The sequence below is a fragment of the Felis catus genome, chromosome B4 (assembly GCF_018350175.1).
Source record: "Felis catus isolate Fca126 chromosome B4, F.catus_Fca126_mat1.0, whole genome shotgun sequence".
Lineage (NCBI taxonomy): Eukaryota > Metazoa > Chordata > Mammalia > Carnivora > Felidae > Felis > Felis catus.
In genome coordinates this window covers 88,508,266-88,536,034 of record NC_058374.1, presented here as the reverse complement: position 1 = coordinate 88,536,034, position 27,769 = coordinate 88,508,266, and the positions used below count along the sequence as shown (strand labels likewise).

Genomic DNA, 27,769 nt, shown 5'->3' with positions numbered 1-27,769 from the left:
TAAGAACAGAAAAGCACCAGCCTCCAACCCAGCATATTGAATGTCTGGCAGCTGGAAGAATGTCTCAGAGATAACAGTGGAGTGTCAGGTGGAAAAATACGGACATCAGCAACCGAGTTAAAGTGATTCATAAACTGTCAAACTTGGCCTATGAAGATGTGTTGGGAGCAGCTTAACCAGTATATTTTCTTTTTTCAATGTAGATATGAGAGAGAAGATGTATCTAATTATCTAAAAGCTTTCTCAGTAATTATAAAATAGTTCTAAGTGACAAGAAAACATTCTGTCCTAGCTTACCTGGTGGTGTTATTTCTGGTGTGAAAATGGATGGCCCATTTTATAATTGATTGCCTCGGTGTTGGGCACTGAGCCTAAAGTTGCTGCTTTCATGGAGTTTCCAGTCTAGGTGTGATGGGAGTATTTTTACTCAGGTCCCGACATGCATTTCAAAATGCATTCTCACACACAGCGTGTCTAAAGAAGGTAAGTACTTCCATCCCTTTTGTGAAGAAGTAAGTTCCAAATTGCAAAGGGCCAAATCTTAAAGGAATTAAGGGTTAGGCTTATTTTCTGGCTGTTTCGTATATGTGGGTCATCTATTGCCAGCTAATGAATGAGTGCTGAGTGTACTGTGTAGGTCCCATGAATATCTATTGAAAGATTTCAAGGTAAGGTGAAGCTTCAGTTGCTAAGGGCTGTTTACCTTTCCGAGACTGCTGAGAATTCACCTTCCTTGTTTTCACAACAATGCCGGCAGGAGGTAAATGTCCAAGAAACTTTTGATTTTTTTTTTTTTAGACAGACTTTATTTTTTTGAGCAGTTTTAGGTTCACAGCAAAACTGAGAGGGAGGTGGAGATTTCCCCTAAATTCTCTGTCCCCAAACATGCATAGCCTCCCCCCATTCTCAACATTCCCCCACCAGAGTGGTATATTTGTTTCGGTTGATGAACGTTGTCACCCTAAGTCCTTTGTTTATATTAGAGTTCGCTCTTGGTGTTATACATTCTGTGAGTTTTGACAAATGTATAATGACATGTATTCGCCATTGAAGTATCACACAGAATAGTTTCACTGCCCTACAAACCCTCTGTGTTCCACTGATTCATCCCTCCCAGCCCAGCCCCTGGCCACTGCTGATCTTCTTACTGTCTTTATGGTTTTGCCTTTTTTTAAAAATGTTTATTTTATTATTTTTTTGAGAGAAAAAGAGAGACAGAGCAGGGGAGGGGCAGAGAGACAGGGAGACACAGAATCCGAAGCAGGCTCCAGGCTCTGAGCTGTCAGCAGAGCTCAAACTCACGAGCCGTGAGATCATGACCTGAGCCGAAGTCAGATGCTCAACCAGCTAAGCCACCCAGACACCCCATAGTTTTGCCTTTTCTAGAATGTCATATAGTTGGAATGACACAAGTATATTCAAATTGGCTTCTTTTACTTAATAAGCATTTACGTTTCCTACATATCTTGTCATAGTTCGATAGCTCATTTCTTTTTCGCACTGAGAAATATTCCATCATTATGTTTGTGCTACTGTTTATCCATTCGCTACACAAACGCATCTTGGCTTTGACAATTAGGAATAAAGCTGCTGTAAACATCATGTGTAGGTTTCTCTGTGGATCTAATTTGTCCACTACACTGAGTACCAAGGATTGTGATTGCTGGATCATATGGTAAGATTATGCATAGTTTTGTAAGAAACTACCCAACTGTCTTTGAAAGCGATTATACCTTTTTGCATTTCTACCAGCAGTGAATGAGAGTTCCTGTTGCTCTCCATCCTCATCGGCATTAGGTTTTGTCTGTGTTCTAGATTGTGGCCATTCTAGGAAGTATTTAGTGGTATCTTGATTGTTGTTGTTTTTAAAATTTTTTTAATGTTTATTTTTTTTTTCAACGCTTATTTATTTTTGGGACAGAGAGAGACAGAGCATGAACGGGGGAGGGGCAGAGAGAGAGGGACACACAGAATCGGAAACAGGCTCCAGGCTCTGAGCCATCAGCCCAGAGCCCGACGCGGGGCTCGAACTCCCGGACCGCGAGATCGTGACCTGGCTGAAGTCGGACGCTTGGCCGACTGCGCCACCCAGGCGCCCCTTTAATGTTTATTTTTGAGAGACAGCATGAGCAGGGGTGGGGCAGAGGACGAGGGAGACACGGAATCAGAAGCAGGCTCCAGGCTCTGAGCTGTCAGCACAGAGCCCGACGCGGGGCTCGAACCCACGAACCGTGAGATCATGACCTGAGTGGAAGTCAGATGCTCAACCGACTGAGTCATCCAGGAGCCCCTCTTCATTGTTGTTTTAATTTGCATTTCCCTAATGATCCATGATGTGGAACACTTTTTCATATGCTTATTTACCATCTGTCTATCTTCTTTGGTGAGGTGTCTTTTCAGGTCAGTGGCCCATTTTTTAAATTAGGGGTGTGTGTGTGTGTGTGTGTGTGTGTGTGTGTGTGAGAGAGAGAGAGAGAGAGAGAGAGAGAGAGAGAGAGAGAGAGAGAGAGACACACATAATATTCAGATCATAGTCCTCTATAGATAATGTCTTTTGCAGGCATTTTTTCCCCCAGTCTCTGGTTTGTCTTCTCATTGTCCTATGTTTTTTGCAGAGCAGAAATTTTTAATTTTATCGAAAACCAGCTCCCCACTTCTTTCTTTCATGGGTCAGGGCTTTGGTGTTGTGTTTGAAAAGTCATCACCAAACCCCAGTTCATCTACATTTTCTCCTCTGTTACTTCTAGGAGTTGTTTAGTTCGGTATGTTACATTTAGGTCTGTGATCCATTTTGAGTTAGAAAGCATGTCAGCTCTCTGGTTCTGGATTCATTTTTTGCATTTGGATGTGTAGTGGTTCCAGCACTGAAAAGACTATCCTTGCTCTACTGTGTCGCCTTTGTTCCTCTGTCGAACACCGGTTGACCATGTGGGTCTGTATCTGGGCTCTCTATTGACTGTTTTTCTGTTCTTTCTCCAGTACCATACTGTCTTGACTGCTGTAGCTTTTCAGTAAGTCTTGAAGTGGGACGGTGTCAGGCTTCCGACTTTGTTCGTCTTTAGTATTACGTTGGTTGTTCTGGGTCTTTTGCATCTCCAGATGAACTTCAGGATCAATTTGTTGACCGTTGAATAACTTGCTGGTATTTGGATTGGGATTGCATGGAATCTATACATCAAGTCCGGAAGAGCGTCTATTTTGACAGTAATGAGTCTTCAACATTGAGAACATTGTGATTTTGAAATTTTGAAATTCTAGCTCCAAAATGAATGTAGGTTGAGGCTGCACATGGCCAGGCAACCAATCTCTGTTAACAGTTTGAGCCATCCTTAAAGATGTATTTCTAGAGCTATTGGGCAGTTGAGTTTGAAAACCGGGGGCAAAGGTTACTACAAACCCTCTTTCATATCATATTTAACTTCCAGAAATGCCATTTTAGCATTAAAAATGTGAGCTCTAGAATCTCATTGTGGGTTTCTAATTCTCGCTGTATCCCCTTGCCTCACTTACAAGACTTGAGGCAAGTAAAGTTTTAGTGGTGACGTGGCATTCATTGTGGGGATTAAATGAAGTAATCAAGTAAATGCCCTAAAAGTTTATAAACCCTGATTCAACTTCGACCTTATTCTCTTCTCTCTCTACCCTTCTTTGTATACTTTCTAACTTGCCTTTGAAATTGCGTTTCATAACCTCACCAATGGTTTCCATATTGCAAAAACAGCAGCCCCTATATGGCTTATTTAACAGTATGGGGCTCAGTGGCTCACTCCCTCCTTGACACTTTGTGTTCTCCTACTGGCTTCTCCAGTAATACCCTCCTGATTTTCTTCTCCCTCACTGGGATGTCACTACTAAAATTTCCATTGCTGGCTCGTCCTCTTTTGCTTGACCAAACAGAGCTGGGTTCTAGATTCCAGTCTTTCTGCTAGGGAAAAATTATGTTATAAGATGGTCAACAGGGCTGATCGGGAAGTTCCAGTCCCTGCCCGAAGACTCCCGTTTGGTTTCTTCTTCCTGTCCTTCTTGCTGCGCACGCCAACTAACGTGCAAGGAACAGAGTCTAAATTGCCCCGCATGCTTATGCTCGGGGCTCAGACCTCTGGAGAGGGATCTCCTTTGAGCCCACCAGGGTGAAGTAAACCTCCTGCCTTCCAAGATCCCCGAGTGCTTGGTTCTTCCGCTGGGTGATCCAGACCAGGGTCTGTAACATTTTTACTCCATTTGATCTCTAAATACCATTCATATGCTGATGACTGCCTAGTACCTCCAGGCCTGAGCCCCAGATCCTTATAGAAACAACCACTTGACTCCTCTTGGCTTCCTCATAATGGGTAGAGCTTGGGTTTCAGTGTGTGTGTTCCCTTTTCCCTAAATCCTGCCCCTCCTTCCATTTTATAAGTTTCAGTACATGGCCCCACCACCCACCTGGATGATGACGTGAAATGCTCAGACATTGTGCTCTATCCTTCTCTCCCTCGCTGCTCTCACCCTACCAGCACGTTATTTTGGCTCTACCTCTAAAACCGATCCCATCATCTTCCCCTTCTCTCCATCTTCATTGTGCCTCACATCCCTCTTGACTCCTAACAGAGCTCCCTAACTTGTCTTCCTGCACCTACTCAAACCGCCTTGTCTTCATATGGTTCCCAGAATGATCATTACACATGTTAATTAGATTGTGTCACTGTTGCTTGAAATCCCATCAGTGGCTTCCAGGCTTCCTATAAGGAGCCTGACCACCTCAGAGGTTCACAAGCTTCAGGCACCCTGGTCTCTGAAGGGGAGGAAAAATTCTCTACCCTCAGATCTTCTAGCTGGACTAAGAATTAAATTTACATGAGACAGATAAATCTCAGATGGGAGATTTATTTCCTGCTTTCTGGGAGGACAGAGGAGGAGGGCTGAGTACCCTCCTTGCATAGGCGATCTCTCAAGTAACTTCTATTTAAAATAATCAGTGTACCAAAGTGGCCCGTCTTGGACTGGCCTGCCCTAGGCCCCCACACCTTCTTTCTGTCCCTTGACTACAATAAACTTACCTCCATTTCAGGCTTCTGCAGTTGGTATCACCTCAACCTGTGTTAAAAGACACAATTCAACTGAGTACGTTTTAAAGATCTTTTTGGATTTAGTCAGTGATTCATGAATTGGGCAACATCCCACCTGGCAGATAGAAAGGAGCTCCAAAGAGCTGTACAGAATGAAAGACTTTTATGGGCAGAGGGGGCCAGACAAGGAAGTTACTAGAAAACAGTGGATGGTTTCAGGCAAGGTCACCTTCTTTTAGCGAGGATGACAGGGGTCCTGTCAGGCAGATGACCTCCCTTGTGCTAACCAGGTAATTCGAGATTGACTGGCTCACAATTCCACTCCTGGGAGAGGCTGAAACTGTAACCTGGTTTGGTCATGTGCCCATAGCACAAGTGACTTTATTTTTAACAATCCACCACTTTTGATCAGACGCTCAGATTCACTGAGCTTCATTCCGAAGCTCTCACGGCGTTTGCTGCCTCTCTGTGTCTTATTCACAGGTTATGACTTCAAGTTCACCTTGGTTGTTGTCTTCATTCTCTTTCTGACCTTCCAGTCTCAGGGAGATCATTTACTTGGTGGTTTAGTGGCTGTGAGCATGCACTTAAAGCCTTTGAGAGGATACATGTGCAAGGGAGACTACTGAGATTATTCCAAGCAGGGTAATTCCCAGTGTCTGGAGTGCACTCTGGAGTCCTGGTTCCCAAGACCCAAACCAATCAAAATCATAGAAGTCAAACAGAGACCTTGTTGAAGGAATCCCTTTCTTTTTCCTTCCCTTCCCCTTCCCCTTCCCCTTCCCCTTCCCCTTCCCCTTCCCCTTCCCCTTCCCCTTCCCCTTCCCCTCCTTTCCTTTTTAAAGTTGTTGTTTTTTTTATTTTGAGAGAGACAGAGACAGCACCAGTGGGGACAGGCAGAGAGAGAGAGAGTATCCCAAGCAGGCTTCCCACTGCCAGCACAGAGCTGGATGTGGGGCTCGGACCCATGAAACCATGAATTCATGACTTGAGACGAAATCAAGAGTCAGCCGCTTAACCGACTGAGCCACCCAGGCTCCCCTCAAGGAATCCTTTTCTTAAGCCAGGCGGCTTGTACGGTAATCTTATGTAGCTGAGTGTCAACTTCTCCAGAAGTGTTAATCCAGGCGCAGCAAGTGGTGTTGTCCAAAGCACAGACACCTCTGTGTTGAGCTGAAAGATAACCAGGGGCTATCTTGCTATCAAGAACAACCTTGGCCAAAGAGTCTAAAGATTGTTGTTGGACAGTTACTGCTTTAGCAGCGGATTCTGCAGTGTTTGTAAGAGTCCAGGAGAGGTTCCTGATCACAGCCTCATGTGTACTCCTAACCAGGGAAGTAGGGAATCTGCCAAAAGGAGCTCATTTTCAATATGTATTTTAAATTTTTTTTAATGTTTTTTATTTATTTTTGAGACAGAGACAGAGCATGAACGGGGGAGGGGCAGAGAGAGAGAGGGAGCCACAGAATCGGAAGCAGGCTCCAGGCTCTGAGCCATCAGTCCAGAGCCCGACGCGGGGCTCGAACTCACGGACTGCGAGATCGTGACCTGAGCCGAAGTCGGACGCCTAACCGACTGAGCCACCCAGGCGCCCCTCAATATGTATTTTAAAATGTTTATTTATTTTTACTGAGAGAGAAAGAGCACAAGCCAGGGAGGGGCAGAGAGAGAGAAGGAGACCCAGAATCCAAAGCAGGCTCTAGGCTCTGAACTGTCAGCACAGAGCCTAACACAGGGCTTGAACCCCCAAACTGTGAGATCATGACCTGAGCTGAAGTTGGACACTTAACCGACTGGGGCCATCCAGGTGCCCCAAGGGAGCTAATTTTGAGTTATGAATGTCTCCTGGTAATTCTTACTTGAGTCTGTGGCTCAGGACTGGAAAGGTGACAGCCGTGGAGGCCTGTAAAATTTTGGGGTTTGCAGACCACCCAGGTAGTTTTATTCTGGTTACCCTTGCATTATGTCCCTTTCTTTGTGTAGAACCTGGGCCCAAGGCTCCCCACACCTGGTGTTGTTACCAACAGACAAGGAAATGGACCCCTGGGGCTTGGGAGCCTGACACAGTAGAGAGGGGGCTGAGTTTGTTCCAGAGAAACTGAGGCATTGAAAATCAGGGAGAAGGATGTGACATGCAGAATTTTGTAGGATCACCAGCTGAATCAACGTCAGGAACTGGTGAAACAGGGTTTGTCATGGTGGTTTTGACTTGAGGGATCATATTGCCATTTAGAAAGGGGAAGGTCACGCCATCAGTGGATTGGAGGTAAAAGGGACAGGAAGACCATTCTGACTACCTGAAGGTGACTAGCTGAACCAGAAACAAGGAAGGTGTACTCTACGGGGGGCAGGGAGTAAGATCCTGAACTGGCCTAGGAATGAGGGACTCAATTAAGAGGCTGTATATCAGGACGTTGGATAGATGTGGCACCTTCCTCCTTTGAAGATTAGAAAATCCCAAATATTGGGTACCTGGCTGGCTCAGTTGGTAGAACCTGTGACTCTTGATCTCAGGGATGTGAGTCCAAGCCCCACATTGGGTGTGGAGCCTACTTAAAACTAAAAAAAAAAATCCCATATATTCTGTATGTGAACTGTTGTAAAATATTTCTATGATGAAATATTTGTGATGAGCTTTTGCTTTGCTTAATATGTCACTTCTGATAATAAAATGTTTGGGGGTGAACATTTAGAAATCCGGTCAATTAGTTTTTTCTGTTTGACCATTTTAGTAACATATTTTAGCCAGCAAGTTTAGAAAATGAGGTGTTAAGGGCACCTAGGTGGCTCAGTTGGTCGAGCAACCAACTTTTGGTTTTGGCTTAGGTCATGGTCCCCAGGTTGTGGGATTGGGCCCCACAGTGGGCTCCATACTGAGCATGGAACCTGTTTAGGGTTCTTCCTCCCTCTCTCCCTCTGCCTTTCTCCCCTGCTTGAGCTCTGTCTGTTAAAAAAAAAAAATGAGGTTTGGGGCGCCTGGGTGGCGCAGTCGGTTAAGCGTCCGACTTCAGCCAGGTCACGATCTCGCGGTCCGTGAGTTCGAGCCCCGCGTCGGGCTCTAGGCTGATGGCTCAGAGCCTGGAGCCTGTTTCTGATTCTGTGTCTCCCTCTCTCTCTGCCCCTCCCCCGTTCATGCTCTGTCTCTCTCTGTCCCAAAAATAAATAAACGTTGAGAAAAAAAATTAAAAAAAAAAATGAGGTTTTATACTTTGAGAAATATTCCTGTGAGGGGGTATAGACACTTTCCACAGGGTGACTATATGCTGTTAGTGATATTGTTCAATTTTGTTACTTACCGTTAAACACAGAACTTCTGGGGCACCTGGCTGGCTCAGTGGGAAGAACATGTGACTTGACCTCGGGGTCATGAGTTTGAGCCCCACTTTGGGTGTAGGGATTTAAGAAAGTACAGCACTTCTCCAACCATTTAACTTTAATCACACTACTCAGTTATATGAAGCTGTGTATATCCAAAATAATTTAGATTATTAACACATTGTTTTCTGATCACATAATATACATGGTGTTGTAAGCTAATTACAGCAGTTATTATCACCAGTTAGCAGAGATTTGGTGCTTGGAAGTTATATGCAGAGAGAAGTAATACATGTGCATGCATGCATGATGTAAGGCTTGCTCGCTAAAGATAGTAATGGTGATTAAAATATCAAGAGCCGTACAAGATAGAAAGGCCCAAAGATAATAGTGGTGAAACATAAACTAAGGTTACCAAAGTCAGCTCATTAATGAGAGGCTTTTTGAGTTGAAATAAATAGTGACTACAGATGTACAATCAACTTTTACATTGCCTTTTTGTAAGAGTTCCCTTAAATTCAGATCATGTATCTTTATGTGAAGATAAAGCAACAGCATTATCATGCTCTGCAGTTCTTATCCCAATGGTTTGATTTGGTATGTGACTTTAGAAAAGTTGTACAGCCCTCATGTAACTCTTTCCATTTTGGTAAATTCAACATTACGTGGGCCAGAGAAAAAGATATAGATGGGCAAATTATCGGGCTGTTCCAAAGAGCATGCTTTTTATTCCATGTTTTTAAGTTTTTCTTTTAAAGATACCAAAAGAATTGCCGAAGTTATTCAGTGTGTTCCTGTTTGCCTTATTGTTAACATCTTTTTTTTTCAAAATTTTTAATGTTTATTTTGAGAGAGAGACAGAGTGCAAGTAGGGAGGGGGCAGAGAGAGAGAGGAAGACACAGAATCTGAAGCAGGCTCCAGGCTCTGAGCTGTCAACACAGAGCCCAATGCAGGGCTCGAACCCATGAACCAGGAGATCACTACCTGAGCAAAAGTCGGACGCTTAACCAACTGAGCCACCCAGGCGCCCCCCTTATTGTTAACATCTTACATAATCATCATACAGTTGTCAAAACTAAGAAATTCACACAGGTACCTGTGGCAAGCAGAATTCTAAGATGGCCCCAAGATTCCTGCCCACCCCCCTCCACATGCCCTGTATCATCCCCTTCCCTTGAATGTGGGCAGGGTTTGTATGATGGAATAGTCCGATATAATTATAGTATATCACATGACAGAAGGGATTTTGCAGGTGTAACTGAGGTCCCTAATCAATTGAATAATCAAAAGAGAGATTATCCTGGGTGGGCCTTACCCAATCAGTTGGGCCCTTCAGAGACTTACGGAAGCAATAGCAGACACACTCCTGGTTAGAAGAAAGCAAACAGCGCTGTTGTGAACTGCTTTTGGAGTTCGCATGTGGAGCCCATGTGGATAGGACCCGAAGGTGACCTCTAGGAGCTGAAACCATCTAAGGCTAACAGCCAACAGGAAAACAGGGACCTCAGTCCTACAGCTGTAAGAAATTAAGTTCTTCCCACAATGGGCTTGGATAAGGACCTGGATCTCCCTCCAAAGGAAATCCTCGACATGCCAAACCTTGATTTCAGCCTTGTGAGATCCAGCTACACTGTGCCCAGACATCTGACTTACAGAAAATCTAAGATAATAAATATGTCTTGTTTTAAAATTTTTGTTAGAGTGTGTTGTTTTGTGGTCATTGGTTGGTTGTGTAGCTAGAGAAAACAAATACAGGACCACACTGTTAACCAAAGTATGGGCTTTGTTTGGATTTCACCTCTTTCCCACCAATGTCCTTCTTTTCCAGGATCCAGCCACAACATGTGATGCTTTAATGCTTTCATTCCTCATCAGTCAAAATGAGGCTATACCTGATGTTTCATGATAAGCAATCAGCTTGTGCAAATCAGACGTCTGTACGGGATTTCATCTCACTGATTTGGAGGAGGGGAGGTCATCTGAGCGTTTGAGTTGAGGTTGGCTCGAGCCGCTGCAGGGCTTGATGTGGGTTTGTCTGTGAGGTCCCGTCCCTGTCGGAGGGGCCCCTCCAGGTGAGATGTCATGCACGCACAGAGCTGCGGTAGAATGCTGAGCCTGCGAAATGGGCCTCAGACTCTGCTGTCTGGTTCCCTCTTCTAACTGCACAGGATGCAGCTGTCTGAGAAGGGGGTGACGATGTGAAGAAATGCCTCCTACGGGGGCTAATGCTTCAGCTTTGAATTACGGGTTTGAGGCCTGGGGAGATATTTGCAGATGCTCAAACTGCCACACAGTCATGACAGTGACCCTATACCCAAGGCACTCATTTCATAGGTGACAAGGTACACTTAGATTGAAAGTGTACTAGAGGTTTTCTTTCCTGGCCACAACTGGAACCTGGGCCTTCTTGTTCCCAGTGCATTCTCACTGTCAGGTTAGTCTTTTCAAGCATGGTCTATTGTCTTGCTCCTGTCCGAGGTCAGGGGTGGGGTTTTGGTGCTGTTCTGATGGAATTTGTTCAAGAAATGCCCCCAGTTGTGCCCTGCCAGTCCCCCACGCCCCACTGTGAGGTGCTGGGGAGCCTTTCTACCACGGGAATCCGAGTGCACTTGTTTGGAGGCTCCACAGCCATCTGGTACCCCAGTGCAGAGTCAGAATAAAGGCCACGACTGCCAGTTCAAAAGTTGGGCCCAGCCCAGGAGGGTGTGACTGTGGGACAGAAGCGTAGAGCGCTCAAAGTGACCCTATGTCCTTTTGCCCAGCCATGTGGAACCAGAAGCATTGGAGTGACTCCAGCACCGGTTCAGTTGGGAGGTAGGAATTCCTGCTCCGTAGGACCCGCTAATCCCGTGACTGGTAATGGTGGCCTGGGATGGTCATGTGTTGGGAGGAAAAACATTATCAGGATCTCCTCCTCCCTTGTTCCTCTGGGACGGGAGCTGGAGGTAGGCCGAAGTGAGCCTGATGGACAGAGACAGTAGTATAAGTTCTTTCTTATATAATACCAGGCTGGGGACTCGGTGATGGATGTTAAAAACCATTTCTGGCTTCAAGGTGAATAAGTTTTAGTGAAGGTCATTCACAGAAATAAATAGAACATAGAGATTCTCTCTGAGGGATTCGGTGAAGAATCCCACAGAAGAGAGATTCAGGCTGAGTTTCAGAGAGTCAAAATAGGTACTTGACAAACAAATGGGGCTGGAAAGTGGTAGGGGTAAGGGTGGAGAGTGGGCACGCCAAGCAGTAGAAACCTCATATGCAAAGGCACTGGGGTGTGAAACTGCATTGGGGGTATGTGAGAGAGGTTAGGGAGTTATTCAGTATTTCTGAAGAACTTAAAATTTTTTTAGTGTCTATTATTTTGAGAGAGACACACAGAGTATGAGTGGGGGAGGAGTAGAGAGTGGGGGAGACACAGAATCTAAAGCAGGCTCCAGACTATGAGCTGTCAAGCACAAAGCCCAACACAGGGCTTGAACCTATGGACCATGAGATCATGACCTGAGCCGAAGTCAGATGCCCAACTGACTGAGCCACCCAGGCGCCTCTAGAACTTTTAAGTTTATTTAAGTAATCTTTACCCCCAACATGGGGTTTGAACTCACAACCCTGAGATCAAGAGTTGCACGCTCTTCTGACCCCAGGCACCTCTATTTCTGAAGAATTTTATGTAGAAGTGACATCAGATGTGAATTTCTAAAGTCATACTTTCCCCCCCTATTATAAACATATGTGACACCATAAAAAACTATAAAGAAGAAATGCTTGCCTTAGGTTTGGGTTTGCTCCTCTGATAGTACCCAGCAGTGCTTTGGGCCAAGACCTTGGTTGCCTCACCCAGCTCTGGTACCCGTTCTGCTCACCACACAGGACTGGCATCACACTGTTAATTAACCTAGATGTAAAGCCCTCCTAAAGTGGCAAGAACCAGGACTGTCTGGTTTACTCCAAAATACAGGAGGGCACCTGACATGTAATAGATGTTGAGTGAAATGGAGAGTTTCAGGACACAGAGATAATGGTGGTAGACAGCTTCCCTCATTTGTTGCATACTGAACATTTTCCAGTATTTGACCCATTTTGTTTTTGAGAAAGGTTGGTACTTGTCAAATAGAATTTGTCCTGTTTATTTGCATTTTTAGAACAATAACCCTGGCTGTTCAGAACTGTTATTAATTATAGTCGCTACTAGCCCCATCCAGCTGTTTATATTTAAATGTAAATTAAAATGTCCTGTGATTTTAGGGGCGCCTGGATGGCTCAGTTGGTTAAGTGTCCGCCTTCAGCTCAGGTCATGATCTCACAGTTCGTGGGTTCGAGCCCCGCATCGGGCTCTGTGCTGACAGCTCAGAGCCTGGAGCCTGCTTTGGATTCTGTGTCTCCCTCTCTCTCTGCCTCTTCCCTACTTGCACGCTCGCTCGCTCTCTCTCTCTCTCAAAAATAAAAGGTAAAGAAAAAATTTAGAAAAAAAAAGTGTCCTATGATTTTATGGGGAGTTCAAGAAACAAAAGAAGTGGGCAAAGGGGATAAAGAGAAAGGGAGAGAGTAGCAAACCAAGAAATAGTCTCTTAACTGTGGAGAACAAACTGATGTTCACCAGAGGGGAGGTGGATGGGGGATTAAAGAGTGCACTTGTGATGAGCACGAGGTGTGTATGTAAGTATTGAATCACTATATGGTACACCTGAAACTCCTATTACACTGTGTTAACTAAGTGGAAATTAAAAACTTAAAAATGTAACACAAATTAAACTGTCCGTTCCTCAGTCTCACTAGCTATATTTCAGGGGCCCGGTAGCCCTATGTGACTGGTGGCTATTATATCGGACAGTTCAAGTCTAGAATATTTCTGTCCTCTCCAGTTTCTTTTGGACAGAGCTGCTCTAGAGGGTGGATTGGTAGGGAGAGAAACTGGAGGCAGGTAGGCCAATTAGGTGGTCTTGGCATTAGGCCAGGGAAGAGATGACAGCTTGAACCAGGTGGTGAAAGTGTCCAAGGAGAAGGGAGGACTAAATCAGAAAACGGTTGAGGAGATAGAATCCATTTGATTTCGGGTAAGATGAGGCAGGGAGGAAGAGGAAAGTTTGATAACCAGGGTTCAACCGGAGAAGCAGAACAGGCAGGTGGTACTACCTACATATGCAGGTAGGAAAGGGATTCCTGCAAAGGATTGGCTTCTGCAGTTGAAGGCTGGCTACCCAAGCTGGAACCCCCACAGATAACCATCAATCCTTCTTCCTCTCTCCCTCAATATTCTCCTGCCTGCCTCATCTTTCCCCCCATTTTTTCTCTCCCCTTTTCTCTATCCTGCACTCTGCCTTCCCCCCTCCTCTCCCTTCTCTCTCTCCCTCTTCCTTTTCTCTTTCTCTCTTTAACTTTCCTCCCTCCCACCTTCCTTCTCCCTCTCCCTTCCCTCGCCATGCCTTTCATTAAGTCGGCTCACTCAGGATAACCTTTGAAGTCAGCTGAGTAGGGACTTTAATGACATCTGCAAAATCCCTTCACAGCAGCACATAAATTAGCATTGGAATCGTTGGGAGAGTATGTGTGTGCTGCAGGCTGGCCAGCTCAGTCCTCCAGCTCTCATGAGAAACTCTGCCTTGCAGTCCACCCGAACCAGGAACATACTAGAAAGGAGTGCTGGGGAATATGGTTTACCCAGTTTTCTGACTAGGGCAATGGTAGGAATCCATGTGTTAGATAAGATGAGGGTTGTAACAGGAACATGTGGGGTGGAGGGCAGTAGCTGGTGAATTCAGCTGTGGCTTGTTGGGGCTGGGAAGTGCCTGTGGACCATCTGTTCTCATAAGTGTGAGTCCAGGAATTCAAGAGGGGTCTGGGCTGAAGACACCGATGGTGGGTCCTCAACACATGCGTGGTAGTCCGAACAAAGTGGCTCTACTTCTCATCTGGGAACAGCAGGAGGACGGCCGGGAACAGGGAAAGTCCACAGCTACAGGGCTGAGGAGGGAAGCGGAACCAAGAAAAAGGCTGAGCCAGAAGCATTCCAGGGTGGAGCCAAGTGAGGACAAGAGGAAGGGCCGGGATGGTGGAAGCCTGTGGAGTGAAGGGCACAGCGTTCTCTTCCCAACCTGGGCGGAGAAGCACACGAGGCCAACTTTACAGTTGATCTATGAGCAGAGGAGGATGTAGAGGTAATGGAATTGGAGTGCTAATCCCAGAGTGGGTCCCCTCAAGTGCACTAAGTGTGCCTTTTCTGGGCTTCTTCCAGGTGAGAGATCACAAACTCACTTGCCCACAGGGCTCTGGCAGGGAGGAGAAGCCCCTAATCCTAAGTGTGGGGCTCAGGGAAGGCCTCACAGAAAAAAGAACAAAAGTTGAGATCTCCTGGATGGGGAGGAGTTAGCCAAATGAAATGTGGACCTAATACCCTGTCCCCCCTTCCCCCCGTAATCCTGGTCGTACTTGATGTTTACAAATTCTTTTTTTTTTTAATATGAAATTTATTGTCAAATTGGTTTCCATACAACAGTGCTCATCCCAAAAGGTGCCCTCCTCAATACCCATCACCCACCCTCCCCTCCCTCCCACCCCCATCTACCCTCAGTTCTCAGTTTTTACAAATTCTTTTTTTTAAAAAAAACTTAGGGGTACTTGGGTGGCTCAGTTGACTCAGCATCCAACTCTTGATTTTGGCTCAGGTCATGGATATCACAGTTTCATGAGTTCGAGCCCCACGTGGGGCTCTGTGCTGACAGCATGGAGCCTGCTTGGGATTCATTCTATCTGCCCCTATGCTGCTCATACTCTTTCTCAAAAAATAGTAAATAAATAAAAACTTGGACAACTTATTTAGTGTTCACAACCTAGTCTGCTCCCTACCGGGAAGATGTCTCTTTTGCTACTTAATTAAACCTTCTAGGTTCTGTCAGAGCTGTGGGTATGTATGTATGTGTGTGTATAATTTTGCGTGTGCAACATTGTTCCATTTTAACCACTTTTTCTTACTAATGAGCATGTTTAAATTACAGTAAGATTCATTTTATTCCCTGAAGGTCTGTTTTTAACTTAAGCTTTGAAAATTAAAGACCTGCAATAATAAAAGTTTTACAGACCTCTAAGCACGCTCAGACATTGGGCCCTCTAGTATAGATGACTTTAGAACAGGCGTCTAATCCAGGCCCTTGACTCTGGCTGCTCGTCCTTGTCCATGGAGGTGTTGTTCAGAAATCCCCAAGATGGGACCTCACTCCCCAGAGCTTCCAATTTAATTGGTCTGTAGAGAAGCCTGGACATCAGTACCATTTTTAAGGGCCACAGAATATTCTAGTGTGCAGCCATTGAACCCCTGGTTTAATCATAGCATTTATATGTATTTTAAGTAGAGGGAAAGAAGACTCTTTGCAGCCTCCTGAGGAAGGAGGGTAGGAAAACAATAAAAAAATACTTTCTCCTAAGAAGTGACTCATTGGAATGGTCCATTTTCCTCCCCCTGCCCCCAAGAGGGCAGGAGGTTGGTACAAGCAGACTCGATCAAGCCTGGATACTGAAATCTGACTTGAAATCTTCTATCAGCAGAACCCACTTGTCATCACAGGGGATGGGAATTAGAGACAATATTCTTACCATGGATACCTTTAAAGTCATGGTTTCCAGGGTTTTGTTTGTTTTTGTTTTAAACAGCTGAACCATTATTTCAAAACAAATCTTTCTTGAAATTCCATCCTCCACCCTTCACCCTCCACCACCCTCCCCTGAGACCCTTAGGAACACTAAGGTGCCACAAAACAGAGTTTGAAATCCAAAGCATCAAGTGTTACAGCTACTTCTGTCTTGAGTACAAGCTAAACTAAGCAAAAATAGCATCAAATTGAAACCAGCTGTTCCATAACGAGCAATCAAACCGTGGTCTATTATTTCCTCCTGAGGTTTCCCCTCTGATAGAGCCCTGAGTAGAGTATCTTTCCATCTCAACGGCATGTGACACCCTGATGGGGCAGAGGAGGGGATGAAGAACGTTTTTCTGCTTTCAGCATAGATAGCGTTTTAAAAAAGGAAATAGGTACTGGAAAGTAAATATAATTTAGTTTCAGACCTTGAAATTGAGTCCATCAGACTTCTTCCACTATTTGAAATGTCTGAGCTAGTGTCCCTGCAAAGAAAAAATAATAGTAATAAATGCATGGTCTTTTTTTTTTGTAATTTTTTTTAATGTTTAGTTTTGAGAGAGAGCATGTGCACCCAAGTGGGGGAGGGGTATGGGGGGGGGGACACAGAATCTGAAGCAGCCTCCAGGTTCTGAGCTGTCAGCACAGAGCCCAACGTGGGGCTCGATCTCACGAACTGCGAGATCATGACCTGAGCTGAAGTCGGACGCTTAACCAGCTGAGCCACCCAGGCGCCCCAATGAATGTATGGTCTTAATTGGGAATTTAATGCCTAATAGACTATTAACGATTCTTGTGTGTTCTGTACAGTTTCACCCTGTGGATGTGGGTGTGAATCATTCCCTCCCCCAGCTTGGCTATACTAGGTATAGAGGCAGAAAGAGTATTTTTAGATCGCAGGTAGTCTAGAGTCTGAGACTGGATCTCTGCTGGGTCGCTTCTTAGCAATGTGGCCTTGAGCAAATTGTTTAACCTCCTGAAGACACTGTTGCTTCATTTCAAAATGGGGATGATCATATATATCTCATGGGTGATTGGGAACAATTAAGGGAGACGGTCCATGTAGACTTTAGCAGAGTGCCTGGTGCATGGTAAGCTCAATTGATACTAGTTACCATTACTATACAGTGTATTTTGACAGACTGTTCTGGTCCAAGTTCTTGTCGAGGAACTGGAAATGCATGAGACAAAATGATAGCGTTACCAAAGAAGCCTTAGTTCTGGAACAGACGGAGAGACTGGAAGCAGGCGGGGTGTGTTAGCATGGGGGATGTAGCTCTTGAACCTTGTCCTTCAACAAGGTGCTGGGAAAGGGGCAGGGAAGGCATTTCAGACTGTTGCATATGTCCAACAGTGTTGAATGGACACAGTTCATGAAAGGAAAACCTAAGATGTGCAATGTGAGGGATGAGGTTGGAGAAGTTGCCCAGGCAGCCGTAGGAGCCGAGCTAAGAATGCTGCTCCAGCTTGGCTGCTCCCTAGGTGAGGGACAGGACAGCCACTCCCTGTGAAAAGTGCTTAGTCCTCACTGCACGAGGATGTGCTGATAGTATCTTCGGGTCTGTGTTCAATCCAGGAAGCCTACTGCATCTGCGGACACAACAGCCATAAGAACAGCCCATAATAGCAGGCTGCTCACACAGTGTGTTAAGTCCGGGGAGGAAGACACTGCCAAGATTTAAAAAGATTTGGCCAAGAATACGCCTCCAGAATGATTATCTCAGACTGAGCATAGACTATATTTCTAATCAGAGCAAAATATACATAGTCTGGGTCAAGGAATGCCATACGCCTGTTTCTAAGACATTGAAAGAAATTGGGCAACAGTGTGTTTGTAGAAGCAAAAAGGAACTTAAACTTTTCTTTAAGGTGGGCATGAAGGTTGACTGAAGCTTGTCCAGATACTGTGCTTAAGGCAGCCAGAGCATGTGGTAAAGAATGGGCAGCGCCTGGGTGGCTCAGTTGGTTGAGCACCCAACTCTTACTTTCAGCTCAGGTCATGATCCCAGCGTTGTGGGATGGAGCCCTTTGTCTGTGCTGAGCAGGGAGCCTGCTTAAGATTCTCTCTCCTCTTCCTCGCCCCCTCTCCCACTCATGTGTGCTCGCTTGCTCGCTCTCTCTAAAATAAAAAGAAAGAAAAAAAGAAAAAGAGAAATGGTAGGTGGCAGTTACATCATTGGATTTGATGCCTGTAAGCAACTGGGCACAACTTAGGAACTAGTCATTGAACTTACATAACAGAATGTCCGGTTTGTGAGGGATTGTTAAATGTGTCAGAATCCAACCAGTTTTTCTCCGTTATTCCTGTCAAGCAGCACCCACCATGTGAACCCTGAGCTGTGGTGAACTCCGATTTGGGGGCAGTTCTGTTTGGCCTTGCATAGCTGGCTTCTGTTCATGGGGCTAGTTCTACCATTTGAAGACACACAGGGGTGCTACACACACCTGCCCCATCGGGCAGCACGTCGTTCCAAGACAGCCGTCCTGCCTTTTTCCTGAGTTGATCATCCTTATGGAATGTGGTTTTAGGTCTTTTTGCCATCTTGATTACTTACCGCTGTATATTAATTTTTTCCCACTCCTTTGAGTGTTTCAATTTAGGCTTCTATAACAAAAATACCATAAACTGGATGGCTCAAAGAACAGAATTTCATCACGATGCAGGAGGCTGAGAAGTCCAAGATCAAGCCTCTAGCAGATTGGGTGTTGGGTGAAGTCCCACTTCCTGGTTCATAGATGACTCTTACCCCTCTGTCCTTGCAAGGAGGAAGGGATATCTTTTCTAAGGGCACTAAATCCATTCACGAGAGCTCCGACATCAGGACCTAATCACCTCCCAAAGACCCTGCCTCCAAAATACCATCACAATGGGGATTAGGATTCCAATGTACCAATTTTGAGGGGACACAAATATTTAGTCTACAACAGTGGCAGAAAGCACTGAGTGCATCATTCAACAAACAGCCTCATTTGCCTTGAATAGAGTGAAATCGTGAATTTTCTAAACTGTGTTTCTGTCAGTGGAGCCCAAGGTGCAAACATATTAAGGCTGCTTGTCTGCTAAAACCTGCAGAAGTGGTTCTGGTTTTTTTTTTCAACGTTTTTTATTTATTTTTGGGACAGAGAGAGAGCACGAACGGGGGAGGGGCAGAGAGAGAGGGAGACACAGAGTCGGAAACAGGCTCCAGGCTCCGAGCCATCAGCCCAGAGCCTGACGCGGGGCTCGAACTCACGGACCGCGAGATCGTGACCTGGCTGAAGTCGGACGCTTAACCGACTGTGCCACCCAGGCGCCCCGTTCTGTTTTTTGATGAACCAGCATCTTCTAAGCTCCTACCTCCTTCCTGTATTTGTACTCTTCGTTTTTAATAACCCACGTTCACAGTTTTTATTGATCCCCTGTTTCATTTCTCCAGCTTGTAAAGATTATGGATTTCTGATTCGGTGGGACAGGAAATTGACTCTCACCTCTAGTTTCTCCCGATCGCACGCGTGATAACCTAGCCCCTGTGTTGCCATTAGATCACGTGTGTTAGGCTCAGCGAGAAGGTCTCTGGCAGGACGTGAGTCAGCCCTTACCCCACCCGGCGCTGGGCACTCATCGGCATGCTTTGGACATGCTCGTTATTCATTCTTCAAGTTGTTCTGTCTTGATTGACAGTTGAGTTAGTAAGGATATTGTAAATACCTTTTCAGAAGCCTTAGTAATGCCCAGTTCTCCCTGATTTCTTGCTTAAAATTTCACCAACGGTGGAGTAGCAATAAAATTTCAAAATTGTTAAAATAAAGGGTAAACCCATGCCAGGTGACTTGAACCCATTTTGAACCAGCTAACTGCTCTTTTACAATCTTTTAACAACCTTGGGCTTTCATTCTCCCTTTCTAATACTCATTTCTCTTCTGTCTGAAGAAAATTTCCACAGAAAGGCCAAATAGAAGTTCCATTAACCTCAAGCACCAGAAATACCCCTTAATTTGCTATATAAAAATATTCATGATATTTTAACAAAAGAGCCCACCCCAAAAAGCCCAGTTGTGTTGTCTATAAAATTTCTATAATCCCCAGTTCATTTTGCCTTTTACATTCCTGACTAAACATAACTATCCAAACAAACAAAACATACCTGTCCATACCTTATAGTCACCCTAAATGCTGTTTCTTCAAGGTATTTGCCTTCGATTCTGTGCCTTCCTGAGCATAAGTAGCCTCATTGGCTTCCATAACAGCATTCACTTTTCTTCTCATTAGGATTTTTTGGGGATTGTCTGATCAGATCTTCTGGACTTCATGAACACTGTTTTAGAATTTCATGCCCTAGAGTCATGTCTGTGTTGTCTGAGAACTTCCAACCTGGTCTTTGCCACTTACTGGGTATATAGCCCAAAATGGTTGCCTCTAAGCAAAAAACAATGAGACCTCTTCCGGGCTTGAATCTTGTGTATAGATTTAAAAAGAAAAAAAAAAAAAAAAAAAAGAGTCTCACCAATGCTTGGTTGCTGAATGACCCTCACCTTCCCTGAGGGCAGTGCATGTAGAAACTTGGAAGTGGCCAGTAGGACTCTTACTTCTCTGCAGAAGACAGATAACAGAATAGCTGAGATTTGGCTGTGAGCTTTTGTGGTTCTCCCCTCCTCCTACATATTCCTTCCATTCCTTGGTTCTCATCATGTAGAAATCCAAGGGTGAATGTTCAAGTGTTACACAATTCAGTATTGGGACTGGAAATGGCAAGGCGGTTTTTCATTCTTAAAATTAACATAAAGCACAGAAGCTGCATAAATGTGTTTGTGCTATTCTTAAGATAATGCCATCTTAATTTTTTTTTTTTTTTGAAAGGCATGCTTTCAAATGTCCTTTTCTTCGTGATGAGAATATTTGTCAGTTCTGGTCTTGGACTTTCCTAAATAGCGAATAGTCTGACCTTAGAAAATGGTTCTCAACTGTCTCCAGTCAGCTAGGTCCCACGTCTTAGTAATAGTTTAGAAAGACTGTTGCAGTGGTGTTCGGGGAGTGCCTTCTGCATCTGGCCTAAAGTAACATGGAGACAGCTGACCATATTAAAGGTAGCTAGCAGCCATAACCAGTTAGAGAACTTGATTTTTCTCTTCACTTTAGCTTCAATCCCTGCTTTTAAAATTTATTCAAGGTTAAGATGTTAAAGGTGTGCCATTGGTCTCAGAGATCCAGCTCCCTAGTTCTTTGAGTTTGCCCAACCAAGCTTCATTCTAATTTCACAGTCCTTCCTCTCCATTTATGTTGCCGCCACTCTCTATCAACCACCATCTCGCCATGATCTCAGTGGCCTCCCCACTGTCTGTTCCTGTGTCCCTCCCATTCATTTTCTAGACTGTACAATAGCCCAAATCTTCTAAAAATGCAAGTCAGTTCACAGCATCTCCTTGCTTACAACCCTGTAGTGAGTGCCTCTTACATTTGGGATAAGAACCAAAATTCTTGGGGCACCTGGGTGGCTCAGTCAGTTAAGCGTCTGACTTTGGCTCAGGTCATGGTCTTATGGTCCGTGGGTTTGTGCATCAGGCTCTGTGCTGTAAGCTCGGAGCCTGGAACCTGCTACAGATTCTGTGCCTCCCTCTCTCTCTGCTCTTCCCCCACTTGCACTCAGTCACCCTCGCTCTCAAAAGTAAACATTAAAAAAACAGTTTTTAAAGAACCAAAATTCTTTGCAGTCTGCTGTGAGGCACATGAGCTGCCTCTGGAATAATCTCCCAGCACATGGTCCATCTTCCAAAATATTTTCTGCCTCAGAGCCTTTGCACACGTTTCCCTTTGCCTGCTTCCCTCTGCAAGAACCACTTTTCTTTCTCCCTCCACATCTGGCTGACTTCATGCCTCAACTTAAATGTAGCTTCCTCAAAGAACTTTTCTCTAACACTCAGACCCAAGCTAGGGCTCCGTGGTACATTCTCTCATCTCTTGATTATTTGTAATTATTTGTATTATTAAGTCTGTGTCCTCACAAACTCAAGTTTATGGGACCAGTTTGTTTTCTACTCTAGCCCCCTCAACCTTTTATACATCCTGATGTATACGGTGTGAATACTTGTTGAATGAGTCTGTAGATGAATACATTAGTGCTATGCCAACTTACTATCTTACCATCTATGTAGTAAAATAGAAAGTGCTCTAGCATTGAATCAATAAAAAGATGTGGATTCCAGATCTTCTTCTGTCATTTAGCAGCTCTGTCTAGTCTCTCAAGCTCCGTGTTCCAGTTGCCTTTTAAGTTGGGGATAATGATCTTGACCTACCTGCATGGGGGAGATATGGTAAAGATCAAATGAGACATTTTGTACCTGAAAGTTCTTGGGAACTGCATGGTAGAGTACATTTGTCCTCAATGTCATTGCCTTGTTAATGACTAGCAGAGGATAGCGAGAACTGGAGGACCTGGAACTGGGCCACTGCAAAAGCTTGGGAATAGAGCAGATGCCAGATACAGGAAGTGAGTGTGTAGCTGAGGATGTGAAGAGCCGCCGGGGGTCATCCAGTCCGGAGCCTGTGCTAAGGCCTCTTGTGGCGGAGCACATACAGGATGGAAGAAGGGTGCTGATGCTTAGTCTTAACGATTTCCACACCGTTTCCACTTGGAGGCCACGTGCCATGGTGGCAAGACACTTGATTCAGAGAGAGACATCTTGAAATATAGTCCTAACCCTGTCACTGACCAGGTCTGTTGTTTTAGAAACCTGTTGTAACCTCTGTTCCATTGTCTCTTTATTATAAAACAGATTAGCAAGAAAAAATTGTGACTGTTTTTTATTTCTTAGAGAATTGTTACCAAGAAAGATTGAATGAAGTTACGTGAATATTCTTTGGAAACATAGAGGGTGTTAGATGTGGAAAGTAGTATTTGAACTTAAAATTGTGGAAGACTTTAATAACTGCCTAAAGTGCCTCCTTTCTCATACTTTATACATAAATTTCTTGGTAATAATTTAAAATTATTTTTTTCAACGTTTTTATTTATTTTTGGGACAGAGAGAGACAGAGCATGAATGGGGGAGGGGCAGAGAGAGAGGGAGACATAGAATCGGAAACAGGCTCCAGGCTCCGAGCCATCAGCCCAGAGCCTGACGCGGGGCTCGAACTCACGGACCGCGAGATTGTGACCTGGCTGAAGTCGGATGCTTAACCGACTGCGCCACCCAGGCGCCCCTTTCTTGGTAATAATTTAATTTGTAGTTAGGGTACTCGTGAATGCAGTACGTATTATGTGTGGATTTGTAGACCCCTTTGGGAAAAGAATTTCCATCTATTCTGATTGGTCTAAGGGCAGTATATTTTGATCAACATTTGCTAGCTAGAGAGCAGCTCTCAACTATGTTTGCATGGTGACTGCTAAAATGTATGCAAATGTAATTATTTTTTTCAGCACAGAGAAATCATGCATGTAGGGCATAGAATATCTGATAGACTGAGCTGAGAAATGTGCCTGCAGCTAATACCATTTGAGTAGACTTACCTATTGATACCAATTGATTTTAAACTGTACCAAAAATTTAGTGACAGCATCTTAGAAGATACCATCATATTCAATCTTAAGTCATTTGTAAAATTCTTCTTGATTTCAGAATAATTAAAATATGAAAATTAGATCTTAGAATCCAAAAGGTGCCTCATCTCATTGCCTCTCTGAGTTTTATTGTATCTTAGTGACTTGGGGGTTAAGAGCAGGTTGTGATGTGGCATCTGGAACCATGGACACTCCTCTTAGCACACCTGTGTTGATGGTACCATGCCCTAACATTGCTTTTGACATTGTCGTTCTCCTGTCTCTTCTTATGAATTAAGATGGCCTCCTTAGATGTGTGAGTTCTTAGGCTAGAGCAGAAAATCACTGAGGTTGTGTTTTTCCAATTAACATGTTTATACTTCATCTCAGAAATTCTGATGAGATTGCAAAAGCTGCACGTAAATTTTATGAAGAAACATTTGGTAAGAGACTAAATGCTGCATTTATTTCCATAGATGTAAGTTACCAAACCTTAGAGCATATAGCGTGATTTTACAGATCTTGGAAGTTAATATTACATTCTGTGCCCCACAGTGAAAGTTACAGATGCCGTAGGTCTATCCTTATGTTAACCATAACTTCTCTTGTTTTTTAAATTGAGATATAATTCACGTACATTCATCCCTTTAAAATGTACAATTCAGTGGTCTTCAGTATATTTGCAAGGTGGCACAAATATCACTATTATTTAATTTCAATAACTTTTCATCACCTCTGAAAGAAACATACTATTGGCAGTGACTCCCCATTCTCCCTTCCCCCAGCCCCTGGCAACCACTAATCTACTTGTTGACTCTATGGGTTTGCCTGTTCTGGACATTTCCTATAAATGGAATCATATAATATGTGGTCTTTTGTGTCTGATTTCTTTCTCTCAGCATAGCGTTTTCAAGGTTTGTCCATGTTGTGTATGTATCAATACTTCCTTCCATTTTATGGCTAATATTCTGTGGTATGGATATACCACATTGTTTTTCCATGCATCTGTTGATGTATATATGGGTTGTTTCTACTTTCTGGATGTTGTGAATGGTGTGTTATGCACATTTCTATACAAACTTTTACATGAATGGATATTTTCGGTTTTCTTGATTACATACTTAGTAGTAGAACTGCCGGGTCTTAAGGTAACTCTATTTATAGCTTTTTTAGGAATTGCCAAATTGTTTTCCAAAGTGACTGCACCGTTTTACATTCCCACCACCAATGTATGTTTCTCCACATTCTTACCAACGTGTGTTTTTAATTTTTTTGGTAATAGCTGTCTTAGTGGGTGTCAAGTGGTATCTCATTGTGGGCTTGATTTGTATTTCCCTAATGACTGAATGTTGGACGTCTTTTCATGTGCTTATTGGCCGTTTGTATACTACTTTGGAGCAATGTCTGTTCAAGTCATTTTCCCGTATGTTAAGACCCTAATATTGGCATAAGCCCCTGAGTGCCTAAGAGACAACCTGTCATCCTCCCATATTCCTACCTGTCACATTCACAGAACCACACCTTGCAAATCTAAGAACTTGGAAATCCCTTCTCACCTATTCAAGCATATGTAATCTGTTCATATGTCCTGTAGATTCTTCCTCCATAGAATTAAATCCTTTTTCCCCACTCACTGTTACCGCCATGCCTCAGCCTCTCATCCCCTAACTGAAATGGCCTCCTCACTGGTCGCCTTAGCTACAGCCTGACCATTACCCTTTGTTGTATGTCACCTGTGACCAATCTGATCGCTGAAAATCCTTCCAGGGTACCCCAAATCCTGTAGGCTAATGGCCAGACTCCTGAAGGTTACCTGCCAGGCCTTGGCTCCTTTCCTTTTACTAGTCCAGAATTTCTTCAACACAGTTCAAGCTTGTCTTCATCTTTGAAAGCTCTCCCTGACACAAGGTATCTCCAATCTTGGTTTTGTTTCCCTTCCATCTCCCTCCATTGTACCTTGTTTATATTTTTGTCATATCATTTATTTCACAGCATCGTGTAATTCTTGTGGGTTCTTTTTTTGCTTGTTTTTCCCCCCTCCTCTCAGTTTCTGGGATAAAGTAACTCTCAAATAGTTGATCAACACATCTTCACTGAGCATCCATGATGAGCCAGGCCCTGTAATGGTTGAAGGAGAGAACTTACTGGAAAGGGGCATGGGATAGTATTAGGGAGGGAAGGAACTGTTCTGTGGTTTGACAATGGCTGTGGTTACCTGATAAGTGTTTTTTAACAATCACAAAAACATACGTTCAAAGAGTGAAAGTTACTTTGTGTAAATTATACCTTAATAAAAACTTGGAGAAAAGAGACATAGTGGGAGAAAGGGACAAAGGTAATTATATGAGCTTACTCCAAGATGAAGCATAATGCCATGAAAGGAGGATATAGTAGTTGAGGAGAAGTGCAAAGTTGGGACATGAGATCATCACATGCCTTAGTCACCTCCTTTGGAAAGTCTTTCCAGAGCACCTCTACTGCTTTTATGACACCTTTACGTATCAACTGTTGGACTTACTATATTGCATTCTAATTGTCTGGCCATTGAGGGCATCCAGACAGGGTCCTGCCTCAGCTCTGGAATTGAGAAGTCAGGTATCCTCAGGAACTCATTGGACATTCAGGGCATTCGATGAAATGCACAAAAAACTCTTTGCACGGTATTTGCCCAGCGTGGGCACTCATGCATATGGAAATGGCTGCTGCTGTTATTTTTCATCATTTTTGGAATGATTTTTCCCCCCGTTTGCACTCCCATAGCCCTAGGCATGCATCTTCTGGTAGTAGGTGTACCATGTACAATAATGTTTTTAATGGAAGGGTGAATAGTGTTTAAAAGTCAAAATTCAAGCTCATTATCTACTGAGATTGGTCGCTACAGAAACAGTAAATGTTTGACAAGTGGTTAATAAGTTGCTGTCTGGTGGATGTCAGCCTAGTTTTTAAAATTCAGCCATGGTTTTTTTGAGGAGGTGGGTAGGGTTGGAGGTAGAATGGTGTTCCTCAGCCCAGGTTCCTCTTTACTGCTAGAGCAGTGAGAGGTGAGCATGGCCGATGAAACAGGAAGCTGACACCAGCTTGGGACCCACACGTTCTGCAAGTTCAGAGCTTACATGGTCCTTAGAGGGCATATAATACAAAAGCCTTAATTTCTAGATTCTGTTAAGGCAGTATATGTTGAGCATAGACCCATGATCTCATATATCTCGCTTATATGAAATTTGATCGACTTTGCGCTGTTCTTGGTATTGAGGCAAAAAACCCACTTTCAGGCCCGTGTATCATACTGTGGGGTTAGGTCAAGCCAGGTTGCATTTGGCAACCTATACTGCTTAATTTTGACCTTGCCAGAATCCCACAGTCCTAGTGCTCCTTAGAAGTGGTGAGAAACCAAAACCATAATGGCAAAATAAAAACAGAACCAACCCCTTGGAATGGCCCTGGAATGTAATATTGGCACATTACACAAGATGTTGGAGCCCAGGGAGAAGCAGTGCGTTTTGCCTCACGCTGCCCTTTGAACATCATAGGCAAGTTCCAGGAGAATGTTTGCTTTCGTTACTAGATGAATGTACTCATAAGACCTTTCCGGAAGGGGAAGCTGGTTTAAAGTAATTGTATCAGCTGTGAAGATGTCATAGAATGTTTTGTTTCCCTAAGTTATATTTAGCACTAATGTGGTCTGTGGGAGGAGGCAGGAAGGTAAATTCAGGAGCAAGATAGATAAGGGAGCCAAACAATCCAAGGAGAAAGTTGAGAATAAAAAATTTGGAGGGTCCTTGATCTGGTATAAAGTAGAATTTTCACCACTCCTCATGTGGAGTAAATAACTGATGATCTGATGTGAGCGCTGTAGAGATAAAGGCATCCCGAGTTAGGACGTAGCATTAAATTAGCATAGACAGATTAAAAGCCTAAGCCAAACAGAATCTTCCCAAGCATTCAGAGCCTGTGTTAATAATCAACCCTGCACAATCGGGAGGCAGAGGACACATTGCCATGCTCTGTGTTAAGTTCTGTGAGCATTTGAGGATCAACTCAGCTTTTTGGTGCATTTTTCTGGGCTGTGAATGAGCCACAGGCTAGGCTGGAACAGGAGGTATTTCTTAAATAAACATTTTCGGAATGCCCATGGTCTGTGCAGCCCTGAGGCAGGAGGGGGAAACTTGGGGGAACAGAACAGGGAAATACTGGTTAAGACTGGCCTCAAAGGAGCTTGTTCCTTCGGGGTGAGAGCCTTAAACGGCATTCTAAGGGACAGCA

At 44.1% G+C, this 27,769-nt stretch overlaps 1 protein-coding gene and 1 long non-coding RNA gene across 4 annotated transcripts in view; one reads left to right on the top strand and one right to left on the bottom strand.

The window, feature by feature from the left end:
• PPM1H (protein phosphatase, Mg2+/Mn2+ dependent 1H) overlaps positions 1-27,769 on the top strand; it is a 261,902-nt gene that overhangs the window by 40,438 nt on the left and 193,695 nt on the right. The window lies entirely within an intron of this gene.
• LOC123386624 lies at positions 10,150-25,185 on the bottom strand. Its single transcript, XR_006600822.1, has 5 exons — positions 25,063-25,185; positions 22,111-22,262; positions 20,477-20,562; positions 16,421-16,477; positions 10,150-11,325 (listed from the first exon to the last, which is right to left on the bottom strand). It is a non-coding gene; the product is annotated as an uncharacterized LOC123386624 (long non-coding RNA).